Consider the following 11276-nt stretch of genomic DNA (forward strand, 5'->3'; position numbering starts at 1 on the left):
AGACTTGAAAAATCTACCGAACTGACAAAGGGCCTACCTTAACCCTGGACTGCCTTGAATTGAATTGGGAAAGAAAGCAGGAAGTCCTAATTAAAGGTCTAAATTTCAAGTGTGCCTTGCAGCTAATGAGAACTAGAACTGCTTTTTCTGTATTTCTTCAAGATATTATAAATTTTGAATAATAGCAAAATAAGAATTAAAAAAAACATAGTTATTTTCCTTTTCTGACGTTAGGAATTTAAAAAAAAAAAAAAAACTTCTGTTTTACGGTGAAAAACATTTTGGGTTTCGGGGGGGGGGCCGTCAGGCCCCCCCCCCTCTGGATACGGCCCTGCTATCAGGTCATTTTTCCTCTTTCAATGTGCCACCCCCCTCCCCCCACCACCAAGAAAAACTTTTTGATTGCGCTACTAGTCACGAAACGTTTTTGTCCTAGCAATTAAGTGAATTGGAAACTATAAGTGCTAATAGTTAGTACAAAAATTAATTCCGTGAATTCAATGATTTGTCTGAAAATATTTTATGATTAAAAGGGCCTCGCAAAACTGCATCGCCGACGTCTACTTTTGCTCTCGCGCCGCCACTGTTAAGGTTACAATTTCAACTATCAAAAATATCATCAAACAGGCAATTGCTTCGTTCAAATGTAGAAGCAATTTTCATCCGTCATAACTTGACGTGCGATTTTCTAGTTTAAGATAGCATATACAAAATTAACATCAATTTCGAGAAAAGTTCCGGACTGAACCCAAACTTCCCCTATTTCCTTTCTGTACCAATATATTTACTTCAATTCTGAAAATTTCTTCCAGACACTTCCCTCCTCCATACACACATCTCCCTCTTCTCTTAATACCCTAATAAATGTTTGAGTAAAAAAGTTTTTACTACTTCTATTTAGAACATTTTCCGGGGACTTAAGCCGATGCTCCCCTCTCCACCTTTCCTCTAACGTAGCCAGAGATATTTCAAATTGGTGTTTTAAGACTTGCGACTTTTAGTATCTACTAGCAAAAGTACCCGACGTTTCCTGGGATAGTAATAACTATGAGAAACAATCGCTACTTTCAATGGTTTTAACTGAAAGAACTTGAAGCACACCGCTTTGATGTTATTAAAAATCGAGCCTCTTCCTTACCTATAAAAGTAAAATAGCAATAAGTATAAAGAACAAAATAGTATTCATTTAAAACGAAAGCATGACATTTAAACACATACAAAATTTGAAGAATTTCCAAAACATGTAATTAATCTTCACATGTTTAAAAAGATTTATGTGTTAATACCTTTCTTTTTTTTTTGAGCAATCACGATTGCTTATTGTTCTCACTTGACCGTCCTTGATGTTGTGGTTCCTTTTTCAGCTTGGACCAGGGCCTCTGCAGCACCACCGCCCACCGGCCACTGCAGGCGCGACTATCCCCCAGTAGCCGCTTCTCCTGGTCGGTGGCGTCCATGTCCTAGACACACGCACGCCCATACACACACACACACGCTCACACACACACACATGCCTTTACCCACATACACACACACCTACGTGCAAACAGACAGGTCTATCACACATACAAGTCTACACATGCACGAACGCGCACCTACACACACACACACATAACCACCCAGGAAGTGGGACAGGCTTGGGGGGGGGGGGGGGGGACAGGAGCCGTTTCTAGAAACAATAACTCCAATGAGTATTCCTGTCGCAACTCGTGATTGCGAAACACATAATTTGAATTCAAAATTTCAGAATTCAAATTATTATTTTTTTTTTTGACATGGAGCCTAAAACCTTCTCTGTATGGCTTGTGAAGTACGAACTGTTTAAAAAAAAATGTAGCCGACCGTAATCCCCTTATACTTGCTTTAGTTATTTTGGGAAACTTCAATCATGGTGGGCTCTTGATGCGATTTTACCAAATTTGCGGAAATCGTTTTGGGCTACCTTCGATAGTGCTCCCCCTCCTTACTTCATAAAACGATATGTTACTAATTTTCGTTACAGAGATATTGTCGCCAGATGCTGAGATACTTTTGGTCACCATAAAATGGCGCTAAACAGTTTCATCTGAAATGTTTCCAGAAAAAAAAGAAGTAAAATTTGGCGATTGTTTGAAATTGTGAAAAAGAAAAATTAAGTTTTTGTGCTGTTTATGGATTTGCCTAATTTAGTTGGTGGAATATTTTACACGTTAATTTTTTTTTTTTTAATTCTTTCATTGGTGATATTTTGGTTACATGGTGAAAGCTAAGAAACATTATTACATTTGGCTTCAAAAACAGCGCCAATTGAAAAAACTGCCAAATGCATCAGCTACTGAAATCTTTCTGCAAAAATATTGGCGAGATTTCTGCTGGTTGATTGGATAATGTGTAAGTGTACAATCAGCACAAATAATAAAAAAAAAACAAAACAAAAAAATAATAATAATAATAATAAATAAAAAATTAATTTCAATTTTTTGCATCTTGAATTCAAATTATGTTTTTCGCAATCACGAGCGTGTGTGTGGGTGTGTGCGTGTGTGTGTGTATGTAAGCATGTGTGTGCATGTTGTGTACGCAGTGCTGTGTGTGTACGGGTGTGTGTGTTATGCGTTCCTGTGTGTGTATGTATGCATGTGTGTGCATGTGTGTGCATGTTGTGTATGCAGCGCTGTGTGTGTGTACGCGCATGTGTGTAGGCGTTCGTGTGTGTATGCGTGTATGTGTGTAGGTGTGTGAGCTTGTATGTGCGTTTGTGTAGCATATGGACGCAACCTGGAGACGGTTTTCGCTATAGGAGCAGCATCGTGAGGAGTCGGTCGACGGTGGTGCTGGCAGAGGGTGCTGGTGGGAAAATAAAATGATAGCACGCCAAAACAGTCAAGTGAGAACAGTAAACAATCGTGATTGCTCAAAAAAAAAAAAACAAAAAAAAAACACCATTAATTGCATTAAAGTTCCGTTTGAATGGAAAATGATCAGCCAAATCCATTTATTATTAGCAAATTTTGCGGGGAAACGTTACTTTAAGATTTTACTTGAGAAAAGCCTCGAACAGTCAGACGAAACAAAAGAAAATATTCAATAATAAAACAATTCTAGCTATCAACTGGGAGCTGAGATGATACACTTAATACCATAGACTAATAATAAGAGTAGACCGAGCTTTCCCAGACTTGCTGATGAAAAAATTGGTTCATGGACACATCATGTGACTGGTGGGAGGCTTGGCGAAAACTTTGGCAGCATGGTTGCTAGATGGCAACATTATCTATAGTTTGGCACTCGACATGTATTTTAAGACGTAATGTGTTTTCATTATAATTTTTTTCCAGGTGCAGAGATTGAACTGTTTTTCTTTTAGTTATGCATTATTTTGACATTAGTAATTAGTTTTTGATCAGATTTCAGTACTTTTTACTTCATTTGGAACTGCTACGTCAGCGTTGGCGTGAACGTAATGGCGTAAACGTTTTGCGTTAACGCAAAAATGTATGAATCAGTATCTTAAATTGAAATTGTAAGAAAAAATCTTACCGTATGCCGATTGTTTTTGGGCGCTTGCGTCTTTAATTGCTTAGAGAGTTGTTGAAATTGAATAAAGAAAATGCACAGTACTATCAAAACGAAAAACTCACTATATTAACAAAATATTTACAACTTAGAATAACAAATTTACAAATCGGACTCCATAAAAGATCATTCTTCCGTGTTCCATCGATTCTATTTATTTTATTTCTCGCGGGCGTTGATCGTCTGCTACGATCAACGCCTGCTGTTGCTAGGATATCCACCAGTCACATGGTTTGGTTTATGAGCAGCAAAAGGGTTGCCATAGCTCGGTCTATTCTTATTATTAGTCTATGCTTAATTCTGAATTGAGTTGATGAAAGCCTTCGGACATGGAACTAAAAAGCTCATAACTCATTTTTTTATACAACTTAGAACTTGCGAACAGATTCAGCAGAAAAATCTGCGCTTTCGATAGACACATAATGCTAATACGTGCAAGCATTTTTTCCCTCCGATATTGGGACATTTACACGAAAATTGCGACTTAAATTGAAATAAAAAAAGGAACTATCAGTCAGATTTTTTTCGAACTGGTCTATAAACCTTCCCAGTACCAAAAAGAACAAACAGTGAAAATGTCAGCCAAATCTGCCGGGTAGTTTCTTAGATCTTAGGGAACACACACACAAATTTACCAACATCCATTTTTATATACACTCCTGTTTGTGAAAATTGCAACACCATGAAGGAAGCATCATAGTTGAATGAAATTTAATACACAGTTGAAAGGTAACGGTACAAATAAATGATTACACTTTCAAACCAAACAAACAATAAAAAGAGATAGAAATTAGTATTTTCTGTGGCCACCACGTGCCGCAATAAGAGCTGCTACACGGCTCGGCATGGAGTGAAACAAAGTATGAATATCTGCCTGCGGAAGAGTATTCCATATTGTTCGTATGCGCAACCAAAGTTCGTCTGTCGAAGCAACAGGACGAGAATCACGAGCAAGACGCCGCTCAACAAAATCCCACACTTGTTCAATCGGTGACATATCCGGGGAATATGCAGGCCAAGGAAGAAGCTGTACCTGCTGCGAATCAAGGTAGGATTTGACAGTCCTGGCGACATGTGGACGGGCATTATCCTGCTGGAATACAGCCCCTGGCAATCCTTGCAGGAAAGGAAAAGCTTGGGGATGTAAAACTTCGTTTATGTATCGGGTACTGTTCAAATTGCCCACAATTCGTAGCAATTGTGATCGTCCATGATATGCTATGGCACCCTGGATCATAACTCCGGGTGTTCGTCCACTGTGGCGTTCTATAATGCACTCCGGAATGTGCCGTTCACCGGCATAGCGCCTGACACGAATTCAGCCATCATGGTGCCACAAATTGAAGCGGGATTCGTCAGAAAAGACGACCTGCTGCCAATCAACACGCCAGCTCCCATGCACATTGGCCCATTGTAGCCGCAGGTGGTGATGGTTTAGCGTGAGAGGAATCCTGTATAAAGGAATCCTTGCACGCAGCCCACGCTGCAGCAGACGTCTCCGAATTGATGCAGCACACAATGAAACACCTGTAGCTGTTGACCACCGTGCTGCCAATTGTCTAGAAGAAGCTGTGTGGTCCGTCAGCGCCATACGCACCTGGTGTCTGTCATCGCGAGCTGACGTCACATTTCGGGGTCCACTCCCGGATTTCCGAGCTGTCCGGCCCTCCTCCATCCACTGCTTCCAAACACGCATGATTGTGCCGCTGTTACGCTGCACACGAGCGGCTACTGCACGATAAGACAATCCAGCTTCACGAAGGCCGACGATTCTGCCCCGTTCAAACTCCGAAATTTGCTCAAATTTCGCTTTCTTTCGTCGAAGAGGCATAGTAAAGATTCAGTTAACGTTTACTCTAGCATATAACCACCGATAATCATACACGCCTCGCTACGGTCGTCTATTTATATTCGGTCAAATCCGCCGTTCAGAGGGCGCTGCTCAGCATACGCATGCGCTACCGGTCTGCAATTCCAATCATTTGCATATCATGCCCTACTTTACATTTCCTGCAATTTTCAGCTCACTCGCGTAAGTCCTTCGTGGTGTTGCAATTTTCACAAACAGGAGTGTATAGATTTTGCTTCAAAGTAATAATTTCCACATGAAAAATTTCTCAGTATTAAACTTGCCTTTGTAATTATGAGTTATCCCCTTTTCTACGTTTAAAAATAAATAAATAAAACTTGATCAAGAAGCTTGAAGGAAGATGAATGAGGCGACAGTGTCTTTGCTCCATGTCCAAAAAATTGAAGATCTGGCACTGTTGTTTTTTCCTCCAAAAATTCAAATTACAAAAAAAAAAAAAAAAAGTAAAATAAATCCAGCATCTAGCATTTATTTGAAATTTGACGTTTTTAGTTTAAAAATTATGATTTTTGCAATCACGAATTGCGATAGGGCCCTACTCGTTGAGTTTCTTGTTCATACAAATGGACAAATGGAAAGAAATGGAATTGGCCAAGAAATTTTTACCCGTCATATTATGACTGGTGGTTTTCTAGAATATGTAATACGAGGGCATATCCATAAAAAAAGAAATGGTGATTTGGAAGCGGTAATAAAGATAAAGATTTTACGGCCGATATCCACTAGTACACTTATTATAAAGATTTTTTACAGCGTACGCTATATATTTTTATTTCTTATCAACATTAAATGATGGGAACTAGTAATCTGGAAATTTTGTATATTGAAGTTTTGCAGTTTAAGCTCATCTACAGGGGCGTGCAAATCGGGGGGGGGGGGAGAAGGTACACTGTTGGCTCGGGTCCGAGCCACTAGGAGGCCCAAAGTTTTCGAAATAATTTTCCACGCATACTTTTTAAGTTTTTTAAATGTACAGCCGGAAAATTCCTCATCCCCAATTGTTCCCCTTCCTTCAGGAGACTGGCTTTTTGTCTTTGATTTAGTCTTTGTCCCTGTGTTATTGTTTTTTGTCTGCTCTTTGTTTTGCTGTATATAGTATGTTTTTTGTTTTTCAAAATTCATCAACAGTTGATTATTTCGGCCTCTTTTCTAAAATTCATAACTTCGTTCTTGTTTCTTTCGAGCATTTTTTTCCAAATTCCAGAAGTTTTGTGTCTTTTATTGTTCAAGTAATTTTTCACCTTTGGTTCCCCCCCCCCCCCCACACTCTATTGTATCATCAAAACTATCGTTTGGTGCAGTATACCCTATTCAAGCTCTTGCGCCATTAAAACTAATAGAACCAACCAACCAACTGCCAGAAAAGTAAGCCAAAAAAGTACGTTCATTTTAAAAATGTTACGGCAATTAGATATTAGTAATTTTATTAAAAATGTATGATTAGAATGGAAAATAAATGGCTAAACTTGGTTATATTGGCCCCTCCAAAATAAAATCATATATACGCCAATACACCACTGCTCAGAAGGACTGCGTATTCGGACAAAAATTCGATCCCTGTTTCAAAATCATTTAGTGCATTGAATGTCAACTGACGCATTTTGCACTTTCATAAATGAATTTCACAACTAATAACATTTTACTAGCTGCGTCGTCCGGCTTTGCACGGTCTACCTACCTCGAAAATAAAAGTTGTGTCAATCGACGCGTGTTCGACAATCAGGTTTAAACAAACAAACAAACAGAAAACGGTAAAATTTTGCCGCAGATTGTGGAAAAATAACCAAAAACTAAACATTTTAAATCCCCCGATTACAGGAAAAGCCTCTAAAACAAAAGCCAGAATTTTGCTTGTTCATATTCGAGAAGAAAAAAAAAAGGCAACAGATCTTTCTTCTCAATGATTTTCTTCACGTTACAAATTTTAATAAAAGCATCATTTTATGTTATGGGTATTAAACCCGAAGAAGAAGAAGAAGAAAAGCATTGTCACGGAAGATAGGGCTGCATTGAAGGTCTTCAATGCCTTTTTGGACAGCGACCAAGGGGTAGACCAAAAAAGAAATGGGTCGACTGTGTGGATACTGATTTTGACCATCATTAAAATAAAAACTGGAGGTCAACAGCAAAGAGGAGGACAGCCTGGCTGGATCTCCTATCTCCTAAAGAAGGCCATCAAGGCCCACTACGGGCTGTCGAGTCATTGATGATGATGATTATGATTGTAACGGAAAGTTGAGATGAAGCAATGAAAAATTATTTGAATGGAGGAAAGCCTTCCAAAATAGAGATTTTAGGTCGAAATCCAAGTATCATAATTAATAGTTTTTAATTGATATCTCCGCTGATTATTATCGGAGGATTATGTTAAATAGCCAAACATAGAGACGAGAAAATTACGAACCCATCGATACTTGGTTCGATGGTCAGCTCACTGGCGTTCGGGAGAAGTAACTCGGACATTGATAGGTACATACATAGATACGCTCAGTTTTTAATCATATAAGATAACATATCATATTTTTGGAATCTTGCCAACGTCAAGCTCATGCTATAGATTGCGAACTTCAGAAAATGCGCCTAACAGAGAACATTTAGTAGGCACATGTACAATGTACATGCACATGCTTCCTCAGTGGCGGCAATTCGGGGGCGGGGGGAGTAAGGGGGCCCCCCCACTTTTATGTTTAATTTATTTATTTTATTTCCCACTATAGAAACCAAAACTAAAAATTATAAAACAAGCAGAAATGTCAAAATTTTCAGAACATAATTATTTGTTTTACTTTGTATATCCAGTGGCGGATTGGTTAAAGAAATCGGCCCTGGCATAAAGGGATGTCGCGGCCCCATAGCTTATATAGATACTAATTTTTACAAAAATGATTGGGAAACGATATCACTTAAATATGAGGAAATTATTAAAAAAAATTAAATACTTTCTTTAAAAAAAAATGTAATAGATGGAATTCTTTTCTGTGTTTAATGGTGAACAATTGATACAAGATAAGCTAAACCTTTGTTTGTAAAAAAAAAAGGCTATTGTAATAATCTATTTAAGTATTTTTAAGTGCATGCTGCTGTATTGATTATTTCCGTAATGGTATCTCCTGACATTACTTCAGTTATAATAGGGAGGTTATTAGGGAGGTGACCCCTTAATTTTGTCAAACACATGTATCAATAAGGAGAGAGATAGGGAGAAGATTGATTTTCTTGCATGTGGGAGTCATTAAATATTAGCATTAGAAAACTAATTGTAAGTTTAACATTGAGTCAGAAATATGGGGTCCTGGGGTCTCTCTCCCGGAAAATTTTTCAAATTGTAGTCCTAAAAACGCAACTTTAGATTATCTCTGGTGATGTTAGGGAGAGCGGAGGTTTGAGAGTCCTCCTCCGGCAATTTTTTGGAAGTGAAACTCCGAACTTGCATTTATATATTATCTTCAATTATGTTTAGAAGATGGTGTCCGGGAAAATTTCAAAATATTAGCTCTGAAAACGAAGTTTTAAAAGATTTTGAGTGATGCTAGGGAAAGGAGAGATTATCGAGCAACATCCACCGAGAATTTTTTTGAAATTGAAATCTTAAAAAGGTGATTGTAAGCTTTTTTTTTTTTGATAAAAACTAGGACATCGACAGTTATTCAAAAGTTTAGTTTCAAAAACGAAACTTTTACCGACCTTCGATGATTTTAGGAGGAGGAGTTATGGCGCGGCTCTCCTTGGAATTTTTTCGAAATTGAAGCATTAAAAACGAGATTTCTGACGTGCTTTACTGATGTTGACGAAGGGGGAGGGGGACTTTCTTTGTAGATTCGAAAACGGAGATATAAACGATCTTTCATAATGTTACTAAGAAGAGTGGTGTGTGGTGTTTAGATTTAAATTTGAGGTTTTAATTTAACTTCTGTGAATAGGTCAAAAAATCTTCTGTCATTATGTTATGGAAAAAATAGGAATTTGGGGATTTTCCTCATTTTTTTTTTCAGATTGAAACCCGAAGAAGATCATTTTAGACGATCTTCGATGATATTATGGGAAGGAGATGCTTAAGGGGCCTCCGAAATGTTTTCGACACTGATTTCTGACGCTCTTTAATGATGGGGTGGGAACGTTTCTTGGTCGATTGCGACGGAAATACTCTCCTCGAAGTTTTTCGAAGCTGAAATCCCAAATACGCTGTTGTAGGTCATCTTTAATGACATTAAACTAAGGAATGGAGTTCGGGAGTTTTTCCCAGGAATTCCTTAAAAAGCTAAGTTTTAAAAACGCACTTTAGGCAAGCTTTGGTGACTAAAAAGGAAGATATAAGCTTTTAGATCCCTCTCTTCTCCCCTTTTGGCTACGTCCCAATCTTCTTTTATTTATTTTATTGATAAAAATATGAAACACCCTCCAACAGTGTTCTCCTTCAAAAAAATTTACATTTAGATTTTCCATAATAAAATTTTAAATTTTCAGCCTAGTATTTTTATTTGCTTGAAATGTAAGCTATCTGCGGAACCAGGTAACGAAAACTTTTCTTGAACTGATCTGGTGCTTTGGTGACCTTAAATAACCTTAATAACCTTTGTTCTTTTGTTCACTCTATTTTATTTTAAATATCATTCCTTTTTCACCTCTTGATCAAGTTTTGTTTCAATTTTCAATTCATACACGATTTTTACATTCAAACACTTGGAACTACTGGTGTGACTATTAATTTCAATATTTCCAATCTCTCTCGCTATATTTTAATTTTTCTCCTAGTTAAACCATACTTCGGGGACCTGTGTATTTTTCTATATACATAACTCTGATTTTCAGGATGATATTCTTCATTTTAAAAAAATAGGAAAGGTAAATGGTAGAAAAGGTCGGTGTGTCGGCGGCCCCTGAGAATCATATATTTTTTTATATAATCATTTTTAAACTGAAGGGTCTTCAACCGTGGGCTTGAACCCTTCGAGGGATATTGAGTGAGAGAAACTGAATATTTTATTTTTCGCAAAAGAAAATGTTAGAAACGTTTAGCAGGTCTTTACTTAAATAATCTTTAAATTGCAGAATTTTGGATGCTCCAAATTGTGTTTTAAGATTGCATTTTCTGTTAAACCTTTATTGAAGAAATACTTTTTGTCACTTTTATTGCAACTGTTATGAACTACAATTCATATGAATTGCCTTTCATAAGTAAAGTAATGTGAATTGCAATTTATAGATAACATTGAAAAATGGACAAAAGTGTTGCAACTTTTAAATACTGCTCTTGTTTTTCTGTTTTTTATTGCATTACTAAAATGAAATTGGGGACCCATTTCTGAAAATCTGGTAGCACCCCCACGGCCCCCTTAGAGACGGCCTTGCACCTTCTATCCGCGGGCTTGAGCCCATGCGTAAAGAGGGATTGAAGCTAGAGGATTTACGTAGCGGTATTTACATTTTACTGTTAGTAGACAGGGCAACTGATCAGCCCGATACATGACCGGCCCGTTGCCCGCCGGGTGTATCCGCCGCTGGTTGCATTTTAAAGCAATTGTGAATTGTCATTTATAAGTAAAAGCGTCAAAGAGACCAAAAGTATTTTAACTTTTTACGACCGCTAAGGTTTCCCTGTTTTTTTTTTTTTTTTTTTTTTAATTTATTCATTTATTTTTTAATACACTACTAAAAATATATTGGCAGCCCCAAAGCCCGACTAACTAAAAGTGAGGTCCTAAGCCCACATTAATTTGGAGGCCCCCTGAAGACTGCAGTGTTTGATTTAAATTTTTAAAGCACGAATGCACTTTTGGGGCCTTTTTGTCTAATCACACAACTATGTATAAATCACTTATGTGCATTTATAAATCCTCTTTGGGCCCCCTCA

Source organism: Uloborus diversus, chromosome 9 (assembly GCF_026930045.1).
Source record: "Uloborus diversus isolate 005 chromosome 9, Udiv.v.3.1, whole genome shotgun sequence".
NCBI classification, from domain to species: domain Eukaryota; kingdom Metazoa; phylum Arthropoda; class Arachnida; order Araneae; family Uloboridae; genus Uloborus; species Uloborus diversus.